Here is a 21,581-nt window from a genome sequence, read left to right as displayed (position 1 = left end):
GCTCTCTCATGGTTAGCAGCCACTATCTGATGATAGCAGAGCTGGTCATACATGGGCAACCAGGCAGCATGAATCCCATCTTACATTAATGAACGTAGCCTGAAAATTCAAATCATGCTTCACATGGGACTTGTTGCAGAGATGAGCTATAGGTCAGAATTTTAACTGTGTTGGTCACTCATTAAACACACAACAGGCTTTTCTTCTGGTCAATCTGGAAATCCACAGGAGCTCAGGAATCAATAAATATCTCCTAATTGTGATCTCACCCCAGTCCCCACCCCCTGAAACCCAGGCTGCAAAACCACAAAAACATTGGCTAAAATTCAGCTGTATGTGTTTGTGATGCTGCGTTTAAAGTGTCATTGAAAGTGAGACTTTGCAGCAGTTGATGTCTCATCTCATCTCATCTCATTACATCTCTACTCAATTAATTTGCCAAACAACTTTAAGAGTAGGGTTAAAATGAAGCCTTTCACAACATTTTGTTTAATTACAAAACTATTTATGAAACACCACAAAACCTGAAATTTATTTACTATGCATAGGAGGGATACTCGTTTTCAGCCTTTCAGCCAGTCATGTCACCCATAGCCGTGAAAAAGCATGAACGAGACACACCTTCATTGATTTTTGCTCCCAGAGTTTATTTAGCGGAGGATTATTGTCTGATTTGAATGCCTCCATGCTCTTCGTGTCATTTAAAGAGCTTGCTCCCCGCTGCAGGCTTTGATTCTACTCTGCTCAAACACAGCAGGACGCCGCTGCTCATTCTTCAATCGCAGCTCAACACATATGACTGACGCATGGCAGACAGGGCCTGGGCGACCTGTCTCTGTACATCTGTGAGCTCTGGCTAAATGAATGCACCACCTGTGGATTAGGAAAGCCCCGTTTTTAGCCCACTCAGTGTCTCACTCATAGAGAACTAAAGCAAAAGAAGCAAAGAATCCAGAAATGAAACTACTGATCCTGCAGCTGATTCTATGCCATGACAATTTATTTATTTATCACAATTTAATCAAGGAAATTTAGCTTTGCCCCAAAAGTATTATAAGTTAATTGATTTTCCCTGGCAGCTGGCTCCATGTCATTGTTCACTCTTGCTACTACCATGAACAAAGCTCACATTTCCACAATGTTTAAATCAGCGGAAAAATGCAAAAATAATTGCTCAACAAAATATACTCCAAGTGATCCAACAGTGACACTTTCAGCAGGTCCACTGACACGGTAGGTAGCTCCATATGTGTTGTATACCCTTCCTGATGGATTTTTGAACTGGAATCCAACAGGCAACCTTTGAATGAAAGATGAAATATAAATACTGGAACGTGTTTAAATGAAAAGGTTAAAACCTGCACCCTCATTTAGTAATTTGTTCTCTTGACACGTAATACTTTTAAAGTATTATTTTTATATATTTACTTATCTTATAGAGTTTTAGAAAGTTGTAAATAACAAAAAGGAAAGAAACCCTTCTAACACAGCGCAGACCTTCGTTCCTTTGTTTGTATGGTCTGAGGCAAATTTGTTAGCAGACTACAAACAAATTCAGGCATAGAAATATTGATGAATCACAGATTTGTGTGTGAAATGTTCATACACATGATTTATGTGAGTGCTGTTTGTGAAAGAGGTATAATGAGTCTACGCCTCAGAAACTCTCACAAAGAAACAATACTCGAAACAATACTCCATCTTTGTTTTAACAGAATAATGAGATCAATGTGCATATGGCCATCTTCACCAGCACCACTCTTGTGTTCTGAAGCGAGGGTAGTCGTTATGGCTTATGGGCATAGCACGCTGGGCACACCTGATCTCAGAAGCAAGCAGAGACAGGCCTAGTTAGAACTTGGATGGGAGCTAATATGATGTGCTCCATGGGATTAATAAAGGCTGCTTTTCTTAAATAAATTGATACCAATAGTTTGTGATCATATAAAAACCAGTGTTCTTTCAAGAATTAGATTTTTCTATTTATGATTTAATGGCGATGGAAACAAAACAAACTTCTTGACCATCTGCTGGTCTCATCGCCAAGCCTCTGATATATTATTTTCTATTCAAAAAGCTTCAAAAAGCAAAACATATCAAGATGCTGCTGCATTTTTTGGACATCAGTCCACACGTTTTTGCATTTTGTCCTGTTCACCAACATGTTTTTAATTTCAGGGTCTTGTGTCTGTTGATTTGAACTTTTTCATACACCAAGATACACGTCTTTAGGATGAGCCAGTAAATCTCTCCCACCGGCTGTGATCATATGATTCTCAGGAAAATGATTCTTATGATCAGCCCTATTAATTTATTTCCTGAGCGCACAGGAGCAAAACGTTGCCTCCCTCCAGGCTCGTGTGCGTGAATGTGCTGAGGTCTGACTTACAGCTGGTGCACTGTGGGTTCGACTCGACAAAGGCAGGTTGTTACTGTTGCCGTGTAGTGTAAAAAATATCAAACCAGCACAGTAACAACAGCCTGAGGGCGTTACACCCGATGGAATAGTGGGGATGGAAAACTTTTGTGTTTTGTTTTCCAGGGAGGGGCGTTAGTGGTGTGATTGATTTCTAGAAAGTTCGAGGGGGCTCCTTCTATTTCAAAGACTGCTACGAGACTGCTACTGCTACGAGTAATAAAGTACGTCTCTATATATAAATGATCTTGCGACCATGTGCGTATGCTCTGGTGTTCACGAATCAGAAGTAAATCCATCATACTGTAGTAGGAAAACATGGGATAGAAAAAGCAGGAATAAAGTTGGCTCATGTTCTTGTAAACCTATTACACCATTTATTTCAATCATGGGTGTGGTATTTATACGCCAAGTACCACACCCATGATTGCCATATGAGATATATTTTATTTTTATTATTACTGTCTGTGAGCTGTTCTCAAACAGTGCGAGGTCATTTTTCTGTCAGTCAATCTGAATTTTTCATGAAGACCCAATCACTGACGAATTCAAACATTAAAAGTTTTGTAAAAGAAAAAACCCCAACAACAGCCAAAAAAAAATCAAAGAACAAAAACAAACAAGAACTCAGAGAGCCAAAAGGCAGCGACATTACTAAAACTATGATGTTTTTATTACAGTATAATGGCTTCAGCCTCTTATATCATTGTGATGTCATAGGATGTCGGATTGGAAAATAAAAATGTGCTGCCCTTTCATATGACACATTACTCAATACGGTTTCTTGACTTTTTTTTGTTTACAGGTAAAGGTCAAAATAAAATGCTTAGCCAACCTAAAAACTCATGTGAAGTTTGAAGATGATCCATAAAAGTTTTGAATAATATAAAGTTTTTATTCATTTTCATATTTGGTGTGACATTGAGCTTGTTATTTATATCTACCATCACACAAAACTAGAAAATTATACCTTGAAAACAAACTGCGGGTTCCAGACTGCTAACAAACAGACAATAATCCTGCCTCCCTTCAGGGGGAGAACAATAATTCACGTGTGAAATGTTCTGATGTGTCTTCCTCTTAAAAGGGTGTTTTCTTCTTTGCCACTGTCGCCAAGTGCTTAAGGGGTTGTCTGAGAGTGTTTTTTCTTCTTCGCTCCATTATTTTAACCTTACATTATAAAACAACTATTGTTGTGATTTGATTTGAGTGTCTGAAAAAGATACTATAAAAAAGCTAGCAAAAGTTCTGACCAATCAGATCACTGCATTTAGGAACAAGTATGCTCATAGCTCAAAACGCAAAGCAATACTGAATATAGAATGATGTGGAAATGGCAAAAAAAATAAAATAAAAAATACTAATTTACCTCAGAAATACAGTTAGACATGCTCTGGTTCAACTGGCTGTTTGAAACGATTTTTCCTGAAATACAATGAAAGCAGTCGTGATATGGCTTCAACTCCTGGATCAGACCATGAAATTCTCCCTGCTGAAAGAACTGAATGAAGCCAGAATCTCAGCTTCTTCCTTTTCTTGTTTAGAAACATCAGGACCAGCTTGTCATCGCTTTATGTCCACTACATTTCTTTCATGACATTTTTGACACAACATTTACAATTTTCTTTTCAGGTTACAAGGCTGATTTGCATCCAAAAAAATAAATAAATCAGAATTTCCTCTTGCTTTTTTTGCAGTGTGTAATGGCCTTCAGTCAAACTCCACTGGTATTGGAAAGAAAAACCAGATCACATGTGGTTATGTTTACGTACGAGGTATTGATGCTGTTCCACTAATGGTGGAATATTCCCCTTGATTTCCTTCTTGCAATACTGCTAATATGGTTATGTGACTGTGCCAAAGAAGCCACACTGTGGAAAATAATGAGCTTTAATCTGGTGCTGAATGAGTAATGTTGCTTTCAAATTTTGCATACTTGATTATCCGGTAAGTAACCAGAAAGTGATCTTGAGGCTAGTTACACTTGCAGCATTGATTGTGTTACACTGAAAACTATTTTCCTTACAAGACAAGAACAGAGTCAGAGCAGCTGAATTTACTAAAATGGTAAATGGCCTGTATTTATATAGCGCTTTACTAGTCCCTAAGGACCCCAAAGCGCTTTACACATTCAGTCATCCACCCATTCACACACTGGTGATGGCAAGCTACATTGTAGCCACAGCCACCCTGGGGCGCACTGACAGAGGCGAAGCTGCCGAACACTGACCACCACCAGAGAACTTCAATCTATACATCTAAAAACCACAAACCAGGCGAGAAATTTGGGTGTAGTGATGGATGCAGACCTAAACTTAGAAAAACAATAACAAAATCAGCTTACTATCACCTCAAGAATATTTCAAGGATAAAAGATCTGATGTCTCAACAGGACCTGGAAAAACTAGTCCATGCGTTCATCTTTAGTAGGCTTGATTACTGTAACAGCATCTTTACAGGTCTACTTAAAAAATCAGTCAGACAACTACAGCTCATTCAGAACTCTGCTGCTCGAGTCCTCACTAAGACCAAAAAAGTGGACCACATCAGTCCAGCTCTGTGGTCTTTACACTGGCTGCCTGTCCGTCAGAGGATAGACTTTAAAGTTCTGATGCTGGCCTATAAAGCTCTGAATGGTTTAGGACCAAAATACATCAGTGACCTCCTGACCCAGTATGAACCTTCCAGATCCCTCAGGTCATCTGGATCCGGTCTTTTATCAGTTCCCAGAGTCAGAACCAGACACGGAGAAGCTGCATTCAGCTTTTATGCTCCTTATATCTGGAACAAACTCCCAGAAAGCCTCAGATCAGCTGAAACACTCAGTTTATTTAAATCCAGGTTGAAGACTCACCTATTCTCAGCTGCATTTGAATAAAGCACCAAATCCACACTTTTAAGCTTAAATTTCAAAACTTACACTAACTACTGATCTTATCTATTTCTGATTTTATCTGTTTTGATTTTATATACTGTTTTGTTTGTTTGTTAAGCTTAAATTTCAAAACTTTAACTACTGATTTTATCTACTGTTCTGATTTTATCTGTTTTGATTTTATATACTGTTTTGTTTGTTTGTTTGTTTGTTTGTTAAGTGGGTTTAGAGCTCTGGGTAGCTCCCCAGCTGGGTCTAGACTGGGTCTAGAGAGTATTTTAAATTCAGGGAATTTAAAATAGAAAGTAGCTTGTCCACAGAAGGACTGGTAGCTCCCCTTACGATAAGGGTTCAGATCGCGCGAACAGGTGTGAAATGTGTGTGTTTAGTTAGTTTGTTTGTTTGCTTGTTTTAATCAATTTTAAATCATGCTTTTTATTTGTTTTTGTTTCTAATGTCTCTGTAAAGCACTTTGAATCACCTTGTTGTTGAATTGTGCTATACAAATAAACTTGCCTTGCCTTGCCAGTAGGCAATGGATGAAGTGTCTTGCCCAAGGACACAACGGCCGGGGAAAGAAAAGCTGGGGCTTGAACCGGCAACCTTCCGATTACAAGGCAAACGCCCAACTCTTGAGCCACCATCGCCCCACTACTGGAACAGGTACACGGTTCTTGTAGGACTGCAGAGAGCTAGTACTACTATACTCCTGCAGAAACCACAGGAAATGCTATTCCCCCCCCCCAGTCCTACTCCTGTGATGGGTAGTACTGTTTTTGAGAGATGGCATCTCGGTGAGATCTAACCTCTGAGATTTGGGCTCTTACTCTTCATTTCATCATTGGATGGTGAATTATACCAGCAGAGGGGAGCTTAGCATCCTGGGAGAACTGGCCAGCATTTTGCCAATCTGTTGCCGTGGTGACGGATAGGATGGCTATGATTCCCCCTCTCCTTCTTTTTCTCTCGCTCTCTTCAACTCTTTGCCGCCCCTTGTTTCCCTCTGCTCGGTCAGACTTGTGTTCGTTGCACGCTTTTCATTTTACAGTATAAATGGCTTTTGTGCTCCTCTTGTTTCTGCTTCTTCTTCTTCTCTTGCTCTTATTGGCAAAGGCCTTGTCCCTTTCTCTTGCTTCCCCTGCCCTCCGGATTTTATTCCCCTCTTCTTCCCTCTTCTTTCCCCGTCTTGCCCTGCTCTACCTCACTGATGGCGAGAGCTTAGAGTGTATTCACCAGAGAGATGAAGTAACAGCTTTCCACTGCCCACCCCCTCCTCTGTCCCACTCTCCCCCCATCCCTCGTCTCTAAACCCCACAGACACATTAATCCTTCGCTCAGGCTCAGTTTACAGACACAATAGGCCTCAAAGAATTGGACTTGAGATAATTGTGTTGCTATCCCATTTCATCTGGAATGGAATCGGGTGGCTCTTGCCACAAAGCTCCGGGTGCCCAGCACACACACACACACACACACACACACACACACACACACACACACAGATGGAGTAGGTTTTGGCGGGTGCAGCGCTGTAATTATTTCCCCCTTTATTCATAATCATCATCATGAAAATTCACCACCACAGGCTCGAGTCTACATTCCCAGCCCCGCCGTCTCTGTTTGATGTGTTGTCATGACGATATGGTGGCAATATGGTGCCTGCTCTGTGTCCACGTTGTTGCGCAGGACTGTGGGTAATTAACGGCCTCGCCAATATGGACGAACACCTGCTCTGGCAGGCCCTGCCGGTCATCTGGGTTGGCAACCCCCCGACCTCTCGACAAACACCAGGAGGGTGGAAACAGTCGGCTGGAAACTCGTTAAAGTAGGAGGATGTTTGTGTTGGAAGTGAGAACAGGTGGAGATTGTCAGGTGGTGCATCAGTGGAAGGTAGATTGATGATTCTCTGACTCCTTCCCAAATGCAGCCGATTATAAGCTCACCACCACTGAGGAGGAAAAACTGTATTTGCTTTGGAAGTTAAGAAGCCAAAAAATTACCGGCAGGCTAAACTCTGGTTTTAGATTTTTGCATCAGATGTTGGAACTCAGCTGAAGGGGTTTGCTCCCATTCAACCACAAGACTATTAGCAAGACTAAGCACTGAAGATAAAGGCAATTAGGTTTGGCTCACAGTAGACGTTCCAGTCCATCCCAAAGGTTCTGGATGGGGCTAAGATCAGAAGTCCAAGTTCTACCACTGCAAAGAGGGAAACCATTAATTACAGATAAAGGAAAAAGGACACACATAACATCTCATTCAAAGTTGGAAAGACACGGTAGAGATGATAGTCATCAGACACGAGGACCATGAATGAGTCATAAGGGAAGACGACAGATGCGTGCAGTTTAACAGTTTCTCTAATATGTTCAGTAATTCTGACTAATAGGAAGAACAGAGCACTCTTCCATACGCAGCACGGAGACGAGGAGGAGGAATAATGTTTTCATTTGTTTCATTACAATTTGAAACATGCAGGTTTTTTGTTTCATGAACACACAAAAAAAACATAATTGACAACATGCAGACAATATTAGCTACACTGCATATCTTGTAAGAAAATTGTATTGTTTCTGGAGCACAGTTTGCACTAAATATTGTGTGATCGTGAACAGTCACCCTGTGTATTTCAATGTGAATGTAATATAATTAAATTCTGCTTATCTAGTCTTACTGGCCACTTTATGGTTAAGGTGAGTACATATGTTTAAGTGTTAAAGTTTATTCTTGACACTTCAAACACTTTTTCTACCTCTCATCAGTGTCCAGTTTAGAATAACCAGTTATACGTTACAAGATACTAATAGAGTTTTAATCTGATATTTATTAACTCCAGAGAAGATGTTTGTTTAATCAAATAAATGTCATTGTATAATTGTGGAAAATTATCTTTCCATTTATTTGAGCCCAGGTTAAACCATGAAAATGAACAGAGCAGAGCCTTCTGCTACCAGAAATGTTTTTTGGCCCCTAAGTGTGAATTTTAAGATCAAATAAAAAGCACAAGGTCTACTGAATAACATCGGAGCTTTTTCTTGTCTCTATACAGTGTTAACCTGGAAATAACAACACCGCACAGAGGTGAGTTTTATATGCTCTAAGTCTTCATTCTGATAAAGGTTGGAAAACTGTTGAGGAATTGATGTTTACATCCTGTACAGATACAGTTTCAAACACAACAAAGCAAACTTTGGCTAATAATTACTGAAGAAAGGAAGGCAAGCACACAGTGCTGTGCACACAGAGTTGTTCCATACTTCACCCTTTGTCCCATTATCTTTTCTTCAGCATTTGATCTGCTGATTACATAATTGTCATTGTATAATCGCCTTTATAAAAAACAAAAAACTGACCTGCATAATCAGAGCCGTCTCAGAGTCAGGATCTATCTATCGTTCCAGAAGCTAAAGAAGCATTATGCTGCTCTAACTGTTATTTGCTGCCATTGGCTAACAGAATTAATCAAGAACAGAAATAAAAATATATAACAGAATAATGACAAATAAAAGAAAGGAAAGAAAAAGTGCCGCAGGTGAGATCAGACAGAGGCTAAGACTTCAGGGTTGTGTATATGTGTATTTATTAAATGAAGTCTGTGAAAGCTCGCAATCATTTAAGAGTAAACTGAGATATAAGCAACATTTTTAAATTAATAAAATATCCAAGAATGACCAACAGTGGAGCAAATGCCCATTTCTGGGGAATTAAAATGTGCCCCAGATGTTATGAGGAGTATTGTAAAGTTGGAGCTTCCACTCGTTTTTACAAAACATACAACGCTTCATTTTGCTATGGATTTAAATTCCACAAAACTTACATCCCTTGAAACCACAGGGAGGATGCTTCCATATTAAACGCAAATTATTTGATGCAATAAATAAGAAGAGAAAAAACCCTCTGCCCATTTGATTTCACCTACTCGGATTACCTCTCGTGTCACACACTGTGTCACGGTGTAGTCTTTCCCTGCTCAGTTACAGCCCCTCAAGTTAGGGAAGATCTTGTGTATTAAAAGATTTTTGTGTTTGTGTGTGTGGAGTGAGTGTGGCATGTGGAGCAATGTCCAAACACAAAGCAATGCAAAGAGAGATATAAAAATATGATTTTCATGAGATATGAAGATGAGAAAGATGTTTGAATTTCAGTAAATTTGTAGTTATTTAATTCTTATTGCATGTTTCTTCAGATTTTTTAATTAATAATCCAAAATTGGAGCCATTTGTCTTGATGTAAAATGTAATGTTCACATAGTGTTTAAATTATGTGTTGTTAATGAGGTTTATATCAATAAGGAAGCTGGAGGAATAATAATTATTGACTTGTGGAGAAGGAGCTTGATTAAATAATTGTGCACTCCTTCACGCTCCTCTTCAGATATGTAAACCAAATCAGCAAATGTTAACCGATATTGTTGTGTATTCAGTTTTCATTTAGTTTGCTCTTTTTTTCCTAAATGACTTTGTTTATACAATTTACATGTTCAGAAATAAACTGAACAAAGAAATGATGCTGGCTGGCATTTAAAGTCAGGCAAAGCAACCGAGACTTCAGAGAGTAACGCTGCAACATCCAAACAAGCCTGAGCTTAAGAATAAATACGCTTGTATAAAAAGTGTGTAGTACCAAAGCGTCCTTGTGAGGATCACCGTTCTGCTGCTGGCAAAGCTACATGCTTAGTACTGCTGGGGGTGATGAAACATGGCTATCATAGATTCCTTATCAGTTTGGAACAACTTTACTTGCTATTTTTCATCCTTAAAATATTGAACAGGTGTGTTTGTAAACAGTGATAGATTAAATAAGTAAATAGTCCTGCTATGTCAGTCCAGATTTTCTCTTCTTACTAAATTTGCTCTTGTATCCACTTTTTGTCTTTTGCTTTTTCTTCTTCCCTCTTTGCATTCTTTTTGTGTCTTCTCATTGCTTCTTCCCCACCTCAGCAATCAACGTCCCTATCACACGGTCCCTGCTCCGCCCTGTAGGGGTCACTGTGGCTCTTTGTCAGCCCCCTGTGCGACTGCAGCCCCTGTAGTGAAACGCCTCCCAGGCATCATTTTCTTGGTCAAAGTATAAAATGTTTTTTGTGCATAATGGAAGCTGGAGAATATTAACGGGGCAAATATCTGATTTCATGCAAAAGAAAATATCTGATGTACAGAAAGGAATATTAAACACGTCTCCTGGTATTGTAGTGTTTTGTGTGATGCGATGCTAAACAAAAAGAGATTCTCACTCTCACAGAGGGGGGAGAAGGAGGGAGGGAGGGAGGAGAGCAGCTTTATGGCCTCTTTTAAGTTTAATACTGTACTGAAGTTGCACACGTTAAAGGGTCAGTACATCCAAGTTTTAAAGGGAAAAAAAAGCAACTTATTGATCCATGCAAATAGTTTTGGTTTTTACAAATTTGTATGTTTTTGCATGCAAATCTGTAATAACTGCAGTCAAATTAAACTTTATTCTATCTCCATTTCCCATGCTTGGAAACCAGTCTCAGCTTTGGATTTGTCATCACTGGGTCTATATAAATCTGATTTTAAATGACGCTTTACCAACAATTTAAAATAAAATTAAATAAATAATCAGATAACTGAACTAGAAAAACTGTTTGTATATTCCCATGAAATACAGATGAAATGCCCGAGACAGCTGGAACTTGTACTAGTGAAAGTACTAAAGTCTGCCCTCAGATGGACATCACCTGGGAAGAGGATGAAAAGCAGACTGAGGATAACATGTAGAAAGATTGTGCTGGCTAAGCTACAAGAGAAGGGTCTCTCATGGGGACATCAGCGAAACACTGTGAAAGCTGCAGCTCTATGCCCCATTGTACAAGAAAAGCCTTAAAATAATAAAAATGATCATGAAAATGTTTGTGAAACTATTTGACGTCTAGTGTATGAAAGTTGTCGTTGTTTTAGTATAATATCATTATTATAAAAAAAAAATCCTAGTTCGCCATGCAGCCGCTTTCATCCTTCAAGCTCGGGTCCTCCAGTACGACAGCCATATCTGTGTGTCTGTGTGAGTATACGCTCCCTATAAGGAAGCAACTTGTGACAGTGGGAAGGAAAACTCACTTTTCAACAGGAAGAAACTTCCAGAAGAACTAGTATCAGTCATGAGCAGTCATCTGCATGTTGTGAGCATAATCTATTCTTAGACTTCAGTAAAAAAAGAGCCCAGATTTCTTGTAATTCAAGCCCGTCACCAAATCTTCATCTTTCCTTCAGGTTTAGTGAAGTTGATCATTTTAAACTTAGAGTTAGCTTCACTAGAGATACACTCAAAGAAAACGTGATTTATTATTGCCTTTTATTCATTTTAGGCTCACACTGACTTATTACAAATATATCAAAGGGAGCCACTGTGAACTAAAAAGCATTCACAGGGTTACTGAAGCACATCAATAAATTTAGAAACACTTAAAGCAACTGGCCTTACATTTGAAAGCAGTAGGAATGGCTGCAGCTGAAAATAGTATTATGAAGGATTCAATGAAAACAGTTATAAAGGTTGCAACGTATAAATTCATGAACCGCACTGCGTGTTATTAGTTAGCAGGGAGTCAAGCAGATGATAAATGAAATCAATTTAGTTTTACTTATGTGGGATTCGTTCAGAGTAACAGTCACCTCAAACCTCCACAGGAAGCTAAAGACAATCATAGGATCCCCTATGAGCAGTGTTTGGTAATGGCGGGGAGGAAAAACTTCTTTTTAACATTTGCCACGACATTTTATTCAGATGCAAAGAAACAGCTGACAGAGATGATGAATCACAATGAACACAAACTACGAGAGGGAGGACAAAATTGACACACAGTATTGGTAAATTACCACACGGAGAATGAAAATGCAGAGTGCATCAACAGCCAAAACTATAACAAAGTAAAGTTTGAAGCCAAGTCTTAACAGTAAAAAGGGTGCTGGTTCCAGTTAAAGATGAAAGATGAATGGTTTTGAGCCTAAACTTGATCAACAATGGAAGGTTTTTAGCACAGATGGAAATGAGGCCGGTGCTAGTGTAATATTTATGGCATAGAGATAAACTGCATGGTTGCCATGTTTCATGTGTATGAGAGTTAAATAACCACAACTAGAGACCATTTTACAATAGTACACTAATTCCATATGTGTCTTACATGCTAGTTCACATCTATACATCAGATACATCAGATGTGTACCTAAACACATGTACACATGTATAAACACATTATAGATTTAAAAGAATTGGAGCAGGGCTGGGGGCTATGTTTGGTGTAACATGTTATTGTAATCACATCACATTTTTCAGTAACACAGAAACACACTGCTGTCCTAAATTCAACAATCATCTTGCAGTTATGAATTAAAGAATTATGTCATCTTTACATGAGTTTTCAATTATCTGCATGACAGGTGGCTAGATAACAACATCACCACAGCAGCTAACTTTGGTCTTCATGGTAAAAGGCAAAAAAAAAAAAAAAAGTTTCACTGTCAGCAGCTTTTGGGGAGTAAAGAGATGGACGTATTTATTGCACTTAACGACAAGAATGTACTGGTAAAATGCAGCTGGGCCAGAGACTCCTACCCAGTGCTGCTAACAGGACATCAATGCTGTCAACCCCAAACACGTAATATTAAAGCTGAGTGCTCACCCCCACCAGCAGAGTCTATCATGGTGGCTTCATGAGTTCATCTTAGAAAAGCAGAATTCCTTCTGAAACTTTACTGCTTTCATGTGTCTCTGTGGTTGGTCCACTTTCAGTTCACCTCGACAAACAAACAGCACCAGTGAAAGTTCAAGTTATTTGTTCTGTATCAGACTAACAATTTGATAGTGGTCCAAATGGGCAAACACACCTAAGCTCCAGTACAATGAACACACTGGGTACACGGAGGAGTCACCAGACTGATGAAGTGAGAAATCTTGATATGTTGCAATACGGTTTGGCTGTGAAACCATAATGCACTCTGGGGCTTACCAGGAAAGAATATACTCTGCCAAAAATGAATCACATGTGGCATCCCCGACACTTTATGATAAAATAAAAACTTGTCAGGCTAAAAACTCAACATTACTTATTAAAAGTGGGTTTTTCTTTTTAGTCTTATGTAAATATCAGAAACACTTAAGAGACTACAATTCTCTGTTCACATTAAGGCTCTTAGGGAATCTGACCCAAGCAACAACCTCTGGAAGTAAAAAATTGAAGTGGAGGCCACAACTGCAGTTCCCCAAGTGGCCACTTGAGGCTGCCTCCAAAGTCGATCCTCATGGCCAACTTCAGAAGAGAAATAAACATGTTTACACCATTGTACAGAAAACAGTTTTGGTATCCATACAGTAGCTACTATTCACTATTTGAAAAAACAAAACAAAACAGGCTTAAAGGCTCGAAATTGGCATTTTTGGGGGGATTGACTGTGTTGACAGGTATGGGTACATGTGTAATTCACTCAGACCGGTTTAGTTACTAAGTTAGCATTTAATATAGTTGATGGTTCAGATCAGATCTTCACAAGCCAATGGATAATGTCTGTGTAATAACGGGCTGGCCCTGCTAAGACAAACTAGTAGTCCACCACTGTTGTTTTGATGTCATTATGCAAAACAAGCTCAAATCATCAGAACTCCTCCAGCATGCTGTTAGTTGGTTTGAGGAGCTTGGGCAAATGTGCAGCAGCATGCTTGGTGAAAACCAAACACATTACAAACATCTCCACTTTGGTCTTGTTTGTCCAAAGGACGTCGTTCCAGAAGTCCTTTTAGAGAGAAGAGGCTTTCTCCTGGCAACTCTTCCAAACAAGCCATATGGTTCAGTCTTTTTCTCATTGTGCTGTCATGTATTTTATCCTTTAAAATGCTAACTGAGGCCTGTAGAGTCTTGCAGTTTCTGTGAGCATTGCTGACGTTGCAGTGATTTTACACAGTGCCCTGGAGACTGTGGCACTGTGTTAACACACACGTGACATATCCAGACCACGAAAACATCTCCTTTTGTAGAGTTTTATTTAAATAGCATTAACAGGCTTACTCTCTTAATTCCTCTGAAATATCTCCAAATTAAATTTCAAATGATTACCATTTCAAAGCCGATTTCTTCCTCATCATTACAAACTCAAGAGTGAGTGAGTGAGTCTTGTCTGCAAACAGTTTACAGATTGTCTCAATGCTGTTTCAAAAGACAGGGAAACAAAACTCATTCAGAATCTTGGAGAAAAACATAAAATAGCAAAAGTATTTTTTACTGTTGCTGAAAAAACAAAACAAAACAAAAGATTCATTATAAAAACTGCAGCTCGGATCATCTGACCTATTAAAAATGACCGTTCACGTCTGCTGCCATTCTACTTTAATGCTGTACACAGAGCCTTAATGCACAACAAATAATAAGCATTAGTGTTAACGATGATAACGAAGCAGCATTCATTAAAACCTGATGTCAGCGTCCTGCAGATGAAAGAGAACTAAGGCATGAAAAGCAAAATAGAAGATATTTATGGGTCTGATGAAGCAAACACACACACACACACACACACACACACACACACACACACACACACAAAACTAGTCTTCATTTGCTGCCTTTGTGTTCTCTCTCCTTTTGGCTGTGTTCTTCATTACAGGGAAATCATACCCTGCAGAGCCACTCGGCAGTATCTGACTCAGTGTAATAAATGTATATTCTACTGATACTGTAGCAACTGTTGACTCAATCCCTACCTATATAAAGAACATGTAGGCTGTATGTGTGTCAGCTGTCAAACATAATGAGACTGTGCGCAGATTAGACAAAATGTAGACAGCAATTATTCACTTAGAAGTTTATGTTTTGTGTCTCCCTGTACACTGTTCACCACAGATGTATTAGAAAGCTCTCATGTCACATTTCCGATGTCTTGTACGCTCCCATTTCTACATACCAACTCTGGCTTTTAGCCTTTGCTTGCTCAGTGAAGTGTAACCCTCACAGGAAGCCGTTCGGATTGGTTCTGCAGTAAGTTGTGACCGTGTGAAGTACATCCGCACTTATGGATGCTGTGACTTTTATTTGTTTATTTTTTCAGCGTGGGCTAAGAGGTAGCTGATGTGAATAAAATAAATGACTCAATGAAAAAAAAAAACAGTGCTATTTTCCCTCTGCATGGTTCCTCTCAAGTACTTAACTTAAAGTACTGCTTTTCAGAACATTTGATGTCAGTCACTTTAGTGAGGACAGTTTGTCCAACTGTTGTTTTTGCAGCTAAGATAAAGAAAAAAAAGTATGCAGGTGTTGGCGTGGGTACAAAATGGAAATGGATGGCATTTGAAATAAAGAGCTTAGGTTGGGGCAAATCGCCTTTTTAAAGTTAGGAAAGGATTGTCTGCTATGGAGAAGTGTGACATTTTCTTTAATTCAGTTCAGTTTCAATTATATAGCACCCAGTTGCAATAGCAGTCTCCTCAAGGAGTTTGGCATTGTGGTAAAATTTCTATAGTAATAGAGGGAAATCCCCAACAATCAGCTGGCCTCCTTACACCAAGCACTTGGTGACAGTAGGAAAGAAAAACTCTCTTTAACAGGAAGAAACCTCCAGAAGAACCACTCTCATGCAGGGTCAGCTATCTGCTGCGACTGGTTGGAGGAAGACAGGACAAAAGAGACATTGTTGACCCATCTATGTACCACAAACTCCTCCCTCTGTGGGCTTTACAAGAGATATAATTCTCATTCTCATTTTCCGATTTAGGGAATTAATAGAAATTTATTGATTCTGATTCCTCATTGATTTGTGCTTCTCACTGAGAGTCAAAACCGTTGTTAAGCAGCAAGACATTAAATTCATGTGAATTAATTACATGCTGAGTGGTGCATGTTTATTGTAATCATTGTTAGGGTTGTAACTAAAAAAAAAAGTAATGTTTTGCAGATATTACACAGAAGGCTTTTCTTTAAATACACTATGTTTCATTACTTTCATATTTCTCATAAAACACATAAAACACAATTACCAGTTAACAATATAAACCTATAGGCTTCTGGCCCACACACCAACACAAATGCCTTCCATAATGAGGACATACATATGATCATTCTCCATCGTGGGGATTCTACTTTAGAAACCTGAACAGGTAGAAGCGGAGGCTGCAGCCTGACTGCTCATCACTGCTTTTGTTACCTGTTGAAGTTCAGGGTCTGGCTGCTGGGCTGGGGTCGGCATTCACTCAGCTTTAACATCATTCTGGGTTCTTGGCTAGTTTAGCGTTAGCATGCTTGCATGGAGCTGTTAGCAACATAATGCAGCCGTTTCTGTCCTGGATGCAGTTTGCTGCTTTCCATCTCGCTCATCCTTTTGTACACAAAAAAATATCCACGCTGCAGACTGCACCACTATCTTCCTCCTGCACACAAATTGAAAACAGCTGACTCTAGTGCAAGTGCAAGTAGAACCAACAGAGTACTTGATCTATGACCTCCATGGTGGACCGGTGCCTTGTCCAGGATAAATTAAAAACAGAAACTTCCTTTGTGTTTTAAACACATTCCACAAAAGTGACAAAATGAGCTTTTTGTTTTTATCTTTGACAATTACCTCTGGTAGTGCTTATGATTCATCACCATTCTACATAATGTCATATTTACATTATTTCAAACACATATATGATGATATGATGCCTTGAAGGTTTACAGCAGATAAACAAATAGAATGAAAAAGACCAAAGAATCTAAATAAAGCTACACAATGATCAGGCTTGCTTCACTAATATTTTATATTCTCTGGCTATAATGTCAGAATACTGCATTAACTAGAAAAATATCAAGTCCTTCCAGATCTCCCTCTATAATATGAATGTAGTCAAGAGTCTGCCTAAATTTACACAACTCCTACTACCTTTTTAATGTTCAGAAAAGGCTGCTTCCATGATTAGAAGGTCCCCATCACAGGTTGCTGTATATGAGAAGTGCTAACAATAAAATTGGAAAAAAAACACCTTTCTTCCTTCTTCTCCTCCCTAGAGTCTTCTTCTCTGTCTCTTGCTCCCCTTGCTCTTAAGCTTAAAGGACCAGTGTGGGTCTGCATGTGGTTTTGATACAGTCCCCTGAGTCCAAGCCGGCTGTTTGAGTCCCAGATCACGTGTTATCACTAATTAATGGAAAGAGAGACAAAGTAGAAAGACTATCTGCACTGTGATCATAGGGAAAATGTTCCACTTGGCTCCTGAGCTCATACTGCATGACCCCCAATGTCTTTTGCTCAGGCGTTTCCACCCAACCCAGAAGCTCTGATCAAATAGCCTCAGCCCTCTCTGGGGACTATAAACGTGCTTTCAATAACCACCTTAAGACCTTGTCCCTTAACCTAGTAGGTCTCAATCTGGAAAAATTGGGGTCAGTGCTAGAGGAGAGTGAATGATCAGGGAGATACAAAGTCAAGCAAAGCTGGGGGGGGGGTTATTGGAAGAGAAGCATGCTTATGTACAAAGCATGCTTATGTACTTATCAATAAATGTAGTTGAAACACCTGAGCTATTAGTTATAACTAAGGCTTATAATTAAATAAAATAACATGATCAATGATTAATGATCACTACATACACACACACACACCTTCTCATTTAATGTTTTTTCTTTATTTTAATGACTATTTGCATTGTAGATTCTCACTGAAGGCATCAAAACTATGAGCGGACACATATGGAATTATGTAGTAAACAAAAAAGTGTGAAATAACTTAAAACACATTTTATATTTTAGATTCTTCAACATATCCACCCTTTGCTTTGATTACTGCTTTGTACACTCTTGGCATTCTCTTTCTGACCTTCATGAGGTCATCACTCAAAATGGTTTTCCATCAGTCTTGAAGGAGTTCCCAGAGATGCTGAGCACTTGGTGGCACTTTTGCCTTCACTCTGCGGTCCACCTCATCCCAAACCATCTTCATTGGGTTTAGGTCAGGTGACTGTGGAGGCCAGGCCATCTGGTACAGCACTCCATCACTCTCCTTCATGGTCAAATAGCCCTTACACAGCCTGGAGGTGTGTTTGGGGTTATTGTCCTGTTGATGGTCCAACTAAACGCAAACTAGATGGGATGGCATGCACTGCAGGATGCTGAACCATGCTGGTTCAATGCGCCTTCAATTTTGAATAAATCCCCAACAGTGTCACCAGCAAAGTTCCCCCACATCATCACACCTCCTCCATGCTTCACGTTGGGAGACCATCCGTTCACGTTTTCTGCGTCTCACAAAGACACAGTGGGTAGAACCAAAGAGCTCAAATTTGGACTCATCAGACCAAAGCACAGATGTCCACTGGTCTAATGTTCATTCCTTGTGTTTCTTGACCCAAACAAATCTCTTCTGCTTGTTGCTTTTCCTTAGTCGTGGTTTCTTAGCAGCTATTTGACCATAAAGGCTGGTTCACACAGTCTCCTCTGAACAGTTGATGTAGAGATGTGTCTGCTACTGGAACCCTGTGTGGCAATAATCTGAGGTGCTTTTAACTTTTCTGAGGCTGGTGACATGGATGAATTTTCCTCAGCAGCAGAGGTGACTCTTAGTCTTCCTTTCCTGGGTCGCTCCTCATCATAGTGCTTGATGGTTTCTGCGACTTGTGCTTGGGGACACAGTCAATGTTTTAGCAATTTTCTGGACTTACTGACCTTCAGTTCTTAAAGTATTGATGGACTGTCGTTTGTCTTTACTTAGCTGATTGGTTCATGCCATAATATGAATTCTAACAGTTGTCAAACAACAGCACAGTCAACAAAGCAAAGCTTGTCTGCTTTCAGAAATCTTTAATATAAAGCATATTAACCTTTTTTTTCCCTGCTACACAATTCCATATATATCGTGCTTCATATATTTGATGTCTTCAGTTTGTATCTACAATGTAGAAAATAGTAAAAAGAAAGAAAAACCATTAAAAGAGAAGGTGTGTCCAAACTTTTGACTGGTAGTATACATACTATGCTGCACCTACTTTCTCAAGCAACAGTGAGAAAAGAGGACAGAAGAGGACACGACTGCTGTTTATACATTAACTCAGCAGGGATATTATTTGACTGACTGGAGAATAATCGTTGAAAACAAGACACAAAATGATTCACCCGCTCACAACCATAAACCCCTAAACTAAACATATTTGTTTCCACTTTGGGTATTGGTGAGATGATTTGTAAATAAAGGGTATGTAATGTTGCTATATAAAATAATGTTTCATTCAATGGGTTACATATGGTAACATTTATGTCTTAGAGAAGCACGATACAGATTAAATTACTCTTAATTTCATGGTGACATATACACAAGTACAGTCTCCTGCTGGGTATTCTGATAATACAGTCAAAATACAAAAGTGAGCAAAATGAGGAAAAGAAAAGCCAGATCACTCTTCAACAGCAGTCTCGAGATCTCTGCTGCATCTTTCTGCATTTCTGACACGGATGTTAAAAAGCATGCTCTGGTTGAAGAATTTCAAAGATGGGGCTTTATGTGATTTTCCAGGGTCTTTGTGAGTTCACCCTCGCTAACTAAAGCCACAAGGAAACAGCTTTAAAAACACATCGCTGAGCTCCTCGCAAGCTCCGAGTGGGAGGACGAGCGAGCAAAAGGTGGGAAACAATCCGCTTCTGCTTGAAGAAATTACCACTTCACTGTGAAAAAAAAAGAAAAAAAAAACACATGCAGCTCTGAAGCGCTGCACTGATATGAAAAATAATTTTAAAAAAAAAGAGAAATAAATAGGAAGCAGAACTCCTCCACCTCTCATGCCGTTCATTTATTCGCACCAGGCGGAGAGTTTATCATTTGCGGTCCACGAAAACATCAGTCATGTTACAGCACGCTAGTATTTCACCATTATGGCAGAAGAAAAAAACAAATGTGTGAATTACTCCATTTGATGTGTTTTCCTAGCCTGAGGCTGCTTTTAACCCAAACACTTAATGAGAAAAATGAAGAGAATTTATACCCACTGAAGGGAGAGAGGAACCTTATATGAATGTTGACTTTGATGTAAATAAACGTGGTGTGATTTTTCTTTGAACAGACATCCCTTACATTTCACGATCTGTGTCGCCATCGTCCCAGAAAAGTGAAAGGAAATATTAAATAAAGCTCCGAGCTCCGCGAATAACACCCAAACATTCCTCTCCGTATAAATCCATGGAAAGATTTGTCAGCCAATCAGTTGCTTTTATCAGCCTGTCGATCGAGCGCGGCCACACGGTGAGCTATCGACCCTTCGACCCTTTCAGCGTCCAGGCTCTTTGCTGAAAGACGACCTGCAGAGGAGATCAAACCTGCAGAGAGGCGCTCTCTCTGTCTGGGCCTCAACATTAGTGAACATTAGAAGACACTTCATCAATCATGAGAGAGAGATAGAGAGAGAAACAACAACAACAGGAAGTGAACAATGGAAAGAAACAGAAGGAGAAGAAAGTGAGGACTGGATTAGGAAGGACACAGTGCCAGCGCAGTGACGGAGCTGTTTGAATAGGAAACCAGTCAGTTCTTTAATAACCAGGCAGGAAATAGTCGTGTCAGGCTTTTAATCAGTCAGTCAGTCAGTGAAGCGGAGGATCGATGCCACAGCCGGCCAGTGGCTGACTGGTTACTGACTGGATGTTGTGAGGCTCAGCGGGTCAATCTCTGCGATCGATGCTGAAAACAAGCAGAGACACAGCCTGCTGTGTGTGTGTGTGTGTGTGGCTTCTTCTCTGTTTTCTGAATAGAAGTTCAGTGGAAATTCTTTTTGTCTTTGAACACCAAAGAAACCAAACTATACACACAGATGCATATAGAAAAAAAAAGGTCTCCCTTTGGCAACAATTTCATAAAGTACAGTTTATGTATCATCGCCAGTTTGAGAAATATGTGACACAAAGATAGAAAAAGACGAAATCGGCTGCAATAAAATGTTCTATCTGTTGTTTGAAAACAGGACCGTACTTAAATGATTATCACTTAACAAACACACATTTCATACATATGTGATGTATTGTGAATAGTCATTATTTTCCATTAAAACCCAGAGCAACAACTTAGAAGGATGGAGCCAGATGCAGGACACACTGAGGCAGGATAATCCAAAAATCCAAAATCCAATACTTAAGTCGAAAAACAGACAGCGGTCAAACACAGAGTGACAGCGAGGCAACCAATTCAGGTTTGGAGCAGGCAAAGACAAACTCCATAAAAAGGTCTTCAAAAGGTCATGCACACTACAGACAATCAGGATGAAGATGAAACCCTGAAACACACCAGGAGAAAAGGACCAAACTGGGAAAGGCTGCTGTGCTGGCTTTGGTTGGATAAA

This window comes from Mchenga conophoros, linkage group LG2 (genome assembly GCF_057382185.1).
Source record: "Mchenga conophoros isolate Kocher_MC1m ecotype Shallow Benthic linkage group LG2, M_conophoros_male_GT1.1, whole genome shotgun sequence".
Classification (NCBI taxonomy): Eukaryota; Metazoa; Chordata; class Actinopteri; order Cichliformes; family Cichlidae; genus Mchenga; species Mchenga conophoros.
Note: the sequence above shows the minus strand (reverse complement) of the source record.